Raw genomic sequence first — 8,886 nt, 5'->3', positions numbered from 1 at the left:
CCTTCCCAGCACCCCCTGCAGTCCAGTGAACTATAATTTGTAATAGCGGCGGGCCTGTCTGGGCCCCTCCTTGGCCGGCTGGAGGAGCAGGCTGTGTCAGGCATCTTCCCCAGGGAGCGGGCCCAAGGTCATGCGTGGCCGTGGCAGGCGGGGCGGCTGAGTGGGGGAGGGCTCTGCAGTGGGCAGGAGCCCAGTGAGTCTGTGCTACAGTCCCCGGCTGAGAGCTGTACACCTTCATACCCTGGACTAGGATGCAGGATGTGCTTTGGGCCCCCAACCCCGTGGGCTGGAGGGACAAAGTGGGAGCTTCCACAGCTCCACCTGGACAGGCTCCGAGAGGGAGAGGGTACCATCTGTGAGGGGTGCAGAGAGCCAGACGAGCGGCTGGCTCCAGGCAGGCCCGAGGGGCATGCTCCTTGCACCTCCATGTGAGCTGACATCTGACCCTGAGACATTCATGTGACATAGTGGCACTCACCACGTGGCTCTAAGATGAGCCCGTCACATAGCGCTAACATATGGCTGCTATACCCCTAGCATCACTCCCAGCCTGAGCAACATGCACCCAACTCTGACACGCTGGTAAGAATGAAACTCGAATGTGTGACCCTGACATTGAACGCTGTTTATTTCACCCATGACTGATATATGGCTCTCACCTATGTTAAAAATTTTGGAACCAATTTTTCAAAATCAGGAGATTCACGTACAAATTGGAAGCTCTGGCTCTCTCGGGTGCCTGTTCCCACAGGGCTACACTGGCTGGTGCTGAGCATGGCGCCCCCTCCAGACAGGACAGGGCTCTCCCGGCTGACCAGGAACTCTGCCCTGCCTACTTCTCTCATTCCCACTGCCCTCTGGCCCCGCAAAGCTCAGGGCTTGGGATCTGGGTCTAGCACATGCCTGTGCTGGCCCCCATAACACAATCCTTCTGGTCCTTCACAAAAATGCAGCCACTTCCTAGCTCAGGAAAGGATGGAGGCAGCCTGCTACCAGCTAGGACGCCTTATCCTGAGTCCTTCATTACTGTCACTCTGCAGATGACAGATGATGTATTTCTCCAAGGGACACCCGATTGGACATGCAAAGCCTGTCATGGTAACAGATGGAGTCCCCATTTTCTGTTCCTGAGCTGCCAGGGAAGCCTCTTGGCCTGTCCATCATGTTCAGAGAGCCAGGTCAGGCCATCCTGGGCCTAAGGAGGTGGTTGCCATGGGAACCAGGGCTGGGGCTGGGCTGAGGAAGGCACGGTCTTATCCCTTCACAGGTTGCATCTCCTTTTTCATTTCTGCTTCAAGGAATGTTTGTTGAGCACCAGTGACGTGCCAGGCCCTGTATGAGAAATGGAAAGGGGACTAAGATTCAGAGCCTTGCCTTAAGAAACTCATGGTTCGATAAATTAGGAGCTTGGGATACACACTACTGTGTATAAAATAGATAAGCAACAAGGACCTACTATATAGCACAGGGAACCATATTCAATATCTTGTAATAACCTATAATGGGAAAGAATTGGAAAAAGTTATATATGCATATATATGTATATATATAACTGATTCACTTTGCTGTACACCTGAAACTAACACAACATTGTAAATCCACTATACTTCAATCAAAAAGAAAGAAAGAAAGAAACACATGGTTCAAGGAAGAGACAAGAACAGACCACATGTGACCACACAGCCTGGCTGGCTTTACAGTTCAAGGTCAGGGAGAAGCCCAAGTGGAGTGCTGAGGTTGAGAAAAACCCTTCAGTGGGGGCAAAATCATAACAATTTCATGGGGAGTGTGGCTTTTGAGTTGGGCCTTGAAATGTTTCACTAGGGAGAGGGGGTGAGAGAGGGTGTTTGGGCAGGGGCTGGGAATTGGGGGAGGGAGAACAGGAGAAAGGTGTGGAGGTAGGCAAGTACAGGGTAGGGAGGGCCCATGTGGCTACAGGAGCATGTTCCAAGGGGCTGATCTGCAGGGCGTTAAGATCCTCCCTGGTCAGATACATATGGGGAAGATGGGGTTCATTTCCAGGAAGGCGTAGTGAATACAGAATCTTCCAAGTTTATTTGCCCACAGGCCCTCCCTCTGCCCCCTTCTTTATATTTACAGCTGGGGGGGAGCACCCACTGGGTAGGGGAAGCGGGTGGCAGAAGAGGTAACATGCAGAAGCCTGGAAAGGAGGCAAAGCCAGGTCGTGCAGAGCCTCGGGTGCCAGGTAGCAGCTTTGCTCTGCAGGGAATGGGAACATGAAAGGTTTCTAGGCAGAAGGTGACATTAGCAGGTTTGCTAACATTTTAGAAAGATCAGGGGCCACTGGAAGAGGAAGAAGAGCAAGGAGGGGAGTGAAAGGGGAGGGGATGAGGAGGAAGGCTTCGGCCCTGGACCAGCAAGAGGACGGGAGAGTGACAAGGTAGGTGGCAGTGGACATGCGGAGGGGCTGGAAGGGAGAAGCATTTGTTGGCATCTCCGTGGGGTGGCAGGGCTTGCTGGCTTTCCTTGGGGAGGAGAGTGGCCAGTGGTTCCCTTCTTAGCGATGTGGAGCATTCCAAGCCTCTGAGAAAGCTGACCACCCACATGGGAGAGGCAGCCTCCAAGGCAGGGAAGCCCGCGTTCTCTGCAGGAATGGAAGGCCAACAAGAAGGACGCCCAAGTTGTGTGTACTTGACCTCCTGTACCTCCATCTCTTCAACTAAAAAGGGGATAGAGACAAACTTGGGTGGGGGGTGGCTTCGAGGGCCAAGGAGCCAGGTAGCACCTTGTAGATATTCAGGGAAAGTTATTCCCATGATGCTCAGGATAGCAGCTTCTTAGGAGCTAAGGTTCTGGAGTGGGGCAGATTTGGGATCAAACTCTAGCTTTACTCTGTGCTAACTGCATGGCCTTGACCAAGTCACCTCCTCCCTAAACCTCAGCCTCCTCATCTGAAAACAGGGCCAATCACAGTACTCCCCTTGGGCGTGGTAAGGATTAAGTGAGAGATTGCCCTGTCGTATAAGGTGCTAAATGGTGCCTGACTCAGTAAGCGCTCAATAAATATTAGCTATTATTAATTTTTAATATTAATGAAGAGTTATACTATTTGTAATAAAAGTCCAATTTGGATTTATATTACAGAACTTTTAAATGCAGTTGTATTACTTTCAGGTACAAACAGTGACCCCTGTTGGGCTACTGCAGTATTGGCAAGGGGAGTCTTTGGGGGCTGTCTTAGCCCCTTTGGGCTGCTATTATAAAACACCACAGACTGGGTGGCTTACACGTAACAGAAATTTATTTCTGACAGTTTTGGAGGCTGGGAGGTCCAGGCTCAAGATGCTGGCAGATTCAGCCTCTGGTGAGGGCCCGCATCCTTGTTCATAGCTGGTGCCTTCTAGCTTTAAACTCACGGTGGGAGGGGGCAAGGGATCTCTTCCGGGTCTCATTTATAAGGGCACTAATCCCTAAAGGTCCACCTCCTAATGCCATCAGAATGGGCATTAGGATTCAATCTATGAATTTGCAGGGGGACACATACATTCAGTCCAGGGGTCTATGTTAATCACTGGATAATAATAATTTGAAATGAATGACTCATTCCTATATCTTAAAAGGTGCTTCTCAAGTGCTTAAAAGTTTCTCCTGTTACATAGTCCCAGGGAGCCCTTAGACTATGGACCCCTATGCTTACTTGCTGCTCGGGGCTCTTTAGGAAGTAGTAGGGCCAAGGTCCAGGTCTGGCCCAGAGTCATCACCAGCCAGGAATGAGTGGCCAGGCAGGAGAGGGGCTGAGGAGAGGCCCGACCTCTGACAGCATCATTCAGGAAAAGGAGCAGACTGAGGTCAGGGGAACCCCAGTGGCCTCTTCCTGGCAGCCAGGGACAGGGCCAGAGCTCGTGGCTCCCCTCCCTGAGTGATGAAAGGACCAGGGACCTGGGGTCGCTCACCAGCCAAGCCTCCAGCCGCCTGCTCCCGGTGAACTGGAGTTTCCTGCAGCAGGTCCCTCTGCTAGCTTTCCACGAGATTTCATTCTTGCTTCCTTCAGAGCAGTAGAATCATAGGTGGGCACCCTGTCACCCGGCTAGACTACCCTTCTTGGCCCTCTTTGCAGTAAGGTCAAGTTCTTGCCAATGGGATATCGGCCAAAGTGATGTGTGCTTCATCTGAGGCAGAGCCTTTAAGACAATAGGCCCACCTCCTCCTTGATCTCCTCCCCCTGCCCCACCAGCATCAACCAGGACATGGCTGACACCCAGCCTCACCCATGAAAATGTACGCAACCCTAGGGAATGGTGGGGAAACAAGATAGAAGGAACCTGAGTCTCCAAATGACTGAATATGGTGATCTACCTGCCCAAAGCTTTACCAAAAGAAGAGCAAGAAATTTCTTTGTTCTTTATGGTACTGGGTTTTGGGGTGGGGGGGACGGGAGAGAGTTTCTTTGTCATAGCAGCTTAGCTTCCTCTAAGTAATACAAGGAACTTCCAATAAATGTGACAGAAAAGAATAAGAAAGTGCAAGGCAAGTCATTTCTGAATCTGGGACCATTGGTTTCCCTTCTATAAAACAGAGCTAACATCCAGTATTACCAGTTTACGTCTAGTATTTTTCATTGAACTTCGACCATATGTCCAGGATAAAAGGAAGGGTAGGGATACAAAGAAATAGAAAACAAGAAAAATCTTCAAACTCCCTGACCCATCCATCCTAGTAGGGCCTAGCTCACCTTGACCAGTCTCACGACACACCCGTGTCCTGGTTTCACAGGGTCCACACACTTTCTCCAAACAGGCTGTGAACATTCAAGGCTCTAGGCCTTTGCTCAAGCTGTATGCTCCACTGGAATGCCCTTTCCATTCTTCCTTGCTGGTGAAATGCCCCTCATCCTTCCAGACTTCCTTTGGGGTACAGTTAGCTCTTCCACACTGGGTCATATTACCAGGAAGGTGCACATCCCTCTGGTTTCTTTTCAGGTAATAATCAATTTCCAACTTTCAACTACTAAACTTTGAATGTCCAGTACTGAGTGCAAGGCCTGGAAAAGAACAAGTGCTCAGAAATGTGCACTCATTTGACAAACACTGATGGGGCCCTGTACTAAGGATAAGAGGCACAGTCGTGAAGAAAACATACACCTCTACCCTCAGGCAGCTTATATTCTAGTGGGGAAAACAGACGTTAAACAAACACACACACAAGCTAATATCTAATTACACATAGTGATGAATGATGTAAGGAAACAAACAAGACATGGGACTAGAACACCGTGGCTGATGACAGCTTTTCAATGGGATGTTAGGGCAGGCCTCCCTGAGGAAGGGCCATTTGGGCCAAGACTTCAAGGGAATGGGCATTGGGGAGGTGAAGGAGGGTGTCTGGGGGTGGGAATGGTGCTCTAGGCAGAAGGCACAGTATGTACAAATGCTCAGAGTCAGGAAAGAGCTCCATGTGGGATTTTTGTGGATAATAAATGGGGGAGCGTGGCAGGAGATGGGGCAGGGTAGCATGAGGATTTGGGGTTTTATCCGCTGAGCACCCAGCAGCCATGGAAGGGCTTTAGGTAGAGGAGTGACCCTCTGTGGCTTCCATCAGCAAGAAAGGAGGTTACTGCAATGGTCCAAGCCCAACAGTGTGGAGCTTTGGACTCAGGAAGCGGCCGTGGTGGAGGAGAGAGGTGGGCCGGGGGGGTTTTATGGGAACAAAATTGAGGTATTGAACGTGGCAGTTAAGGGAGACGTTTTCTGGAAGAGGGGAAGGATGGATAGAAGAGAACAAGGAAGGGAAGAGGGCTTGTGTCTTCAAGAAATGTATCCGGCAATCAGTTGAAGCTATAACTGATGGTGTGTAGGGAAAGCTGGATGACAGGGCAGAGTTTGCAAGAGAACGATACCATTGGCCCCTTTAAACAAGCGCTGTCAATAGCCGGGTGAGGGGGAACAGAATTTGTGAATGACTCAGGCCTATAAAGAATGGAAACAACTTGCACATCCATCACTAGGGGATTGGTTAAATAAATTCAGGGCCTCTTTATAACAGATGGTGTAACTATATCAAAGAACAAGGAGACTCTATATGGATGGATAAGGAACTGTTTCCAAGACTTACTGTGAACAAACAAGGCACAGACAGTGGGCATTGCATGTGACCATTTGTATTGATATTAGAGGGGGGAAATGTATGAATATAAATATACAAGTATAAAATATAAATACATTCTCTTCTGGAATAAAAATAGACTATCTCTTAGAAGTACCCAAGAAACTGAAAACATTGGTTGCCTCCAGGAAGGAAAACAAGAGTAGAGAGAGACTTTTCACTCCATATCTTTTTGTGCCTTATGGGTTTTCAACCATGAGAATGAATTAACTATTAAACAATTAATAATTACCATTAAAGAATATGTTCCGGCTTAAAGATTAAACAGCTGTTACACAACATGTATAGATCTAAGGAGCTGCTGTCAGGGAGGACTTCTGCCTGCTCTGACGAGGCCCCACCCACTACTTCCCCTCCACCCCCCATTGCCTCACTCCCACTCTTTGGTGCTGGGGACACAGCAGTGACCTGGGGAACTCCTCGCTCTTTGCCTTCCTGTCCTATAAACCCAGGTGTAAAGTAGGACTCTGGTACCAGTTGCAGGGTTCTACAGCTTTGATTGGTGCTATTAAAATTGATTTTCTTTTCTTGAAATCACCTAATATACAGAAAATATATGGTCAGTTCCACAGCAGCAAATAGCCTAAATCAACACACACCAAGGTCAGGATCCCAAAGCAAAAAGTTTCCACTGAAAACAGTTCCATGTGTCACCCACGGGAGCAAACCCCCCTGTGCCCTTGGGAGCCAAAACCTGGTGAACCCAGGGAGGATCCAGCCCATGCTGGGGAGCCCCCTGGAATCTGCACATGGGTGGCCCCTAATGGGCCAGTAATGGGCCCAATCCAGAACAGGGCAAGGCACGAGATGGGAGAGGAGGAACATGTGACATGATTTGCAGGACCCAGAGCTGAATGAAAAGGAGAGGTCCCTGCTCAAGACTTAGTAGAGATTCCAAGATGGTGAGAACAGAGCATTAAAGCAAGCACAGGGCCCCACGTGACTACACAAGTCCCACACCCACAAAGCTGGTCTTGCAACCACGCTCCAGGGTAGGCAACCCAGAGGAGGCTCAGATGAGGTTCAGAGAGACACCTAAGGTCACAGGCACCTTAGTGGAGGCACCAGGATTTGAACCCAGGTAAAGGCCATGCTTCTTGCACACACTGCACCTAACAATAGTAATCACTGTCACGGGCACTCACTCCATGCAGGGCCCTGTTCTCAGCACTATCCACGTATTTGTTTAATGCACATAGCCACCTGCTATGTATATTAGTATCTCTGTTTTTACAGATAAGGATGTAAGCACAGAGAAGTGCAGTAACTTTTCCAAGGACACACAGCTAGTGAATGGCAGAACAAGGGTTCAGGTCCAGGGCGTCTGACCCCCAAAGCCCACTCTCACCACCGCACTCTCCTGGCAGAGGTGGTTCAGGGGTTCAGGGGGCTGAAATCCACCCAGCCATCCAGAGTGGGTGGGTCAGACTTGCGAGCAGAGCAGAAGAGACCAGAGAGGGCTTTCCTGTGACCGGTTTCTAGATTTGTCTGGGACCACGCAGGAAGTGCTGCATCATCGCCACGGGCCCGTCGTGCAGGTCCTAAACACTCTGACTGTTCATAGGAAAATGGGCAGAGCCACGTCTTCACTGACGGCCTCAGGCTGATGGCACAGCAGCTTGCAAAGAGGCGGGAAAAGATAATGGAAAATGGGAAGCTTGAATGTTTCTTCCTGTTCCAGCGTTTCTCCCATGACGACAGGCGGTGACTGACACCGGGGAGAAAAGTCCCCACTCCTCCCACAGGTGGCATCTCTATGCAATGAGCCCGCCCAGCCCACAGCCACCTGCGTGTCCTTGCCGGGGTAATGGGACACTGCAGGGGGGTGAGGAGGAGGTGTGGGCATCTGGCAGGTTAGGGCAGAAAACCGGCCTTTAATAACCTGTGGCTAACGGGAAAAACAGTGCTTTCGTGGGAGGCATGGCGGACCCCAGAGAAGCAAGAATTAGACTGACTAAATCCTCTCTCTCTCATCACAGTTCTGTGGGAGCCCTGAGCTGTGTTTACCACATGGTTCATCACATCCTCACCCAAAACTTCAGGAATAACTACGTTAGTATCCCCATTTTATCAATGGGGAGGCTGATACCCTTGAAACCGTAAGTAACCTGTCCAAGAACACCCAGACGACAAGGGCCAGAGCTGGGATCCCAAGACTGGTCTGTCTGACTCCAGTGAGTGAGTGGGTAACCGCCGTGTTATGCCACCACACTAGGTCACCTGGGCAAGTTTCCACCTCTGCATCTGAACATGAGGGCTGAGTAGCCACAGCACGTGGAATTGTGTGAAAGCTAAAATAAGACACTGTGTGCAGAGCTCCTAGCACGGCAGCTGGTATATAGTAAGTGCTCAAGAAATGAGCTGCAGAAGAGAGCCCACTTGGCTTCAGGCTAGTCAAACCTCCCATATTGGGGATGAATCCACTTGTAGCAGGTTGTATGATTTTTTTTTTTTTTTTGAGGTACACGGGCCTCTCACTGTTGTGGCCTCTCCCGTTGCGGAGCACAGGCTCCGGACACGCAGGCTCAGCGGCCATGGCTCACGGGCCCAGCCGCTCCGCGGCATGTGGGATCTTCCCGGACCAGGGCAGGAACCCATGTCCCCTGCATTGGCAGGCGGACTCTCAACCACTGCACCACCAGGGAAGCCCAGGTTGTATGATTTTATTTTATCTCAGACACCCAGAGTTTGGACCTTAAGCTTCAGCACACTAATGGATGTAAATGAGATGCAAATTAAGCTGTCCCCGGATATTCAGGAAAC

The sequence above is a fragment of the Mesoplodon bidens genome, assembly GCF_964165515.1.
Source record: "Mesoplodon bidens genome assembly, chromosome: 7".
Classification (NCBI taxonomy): Eukaryota; Metazoa; Chordata; class Mammalia; order Artiodactyla; family Ziphiidae; genus Mesoplodon; species Mesoplodon bidens.
The sequence above is the reverse complement of the archived record's forward strand: the minus strand, read 5'-3'. Positions refer to the sequence as shown.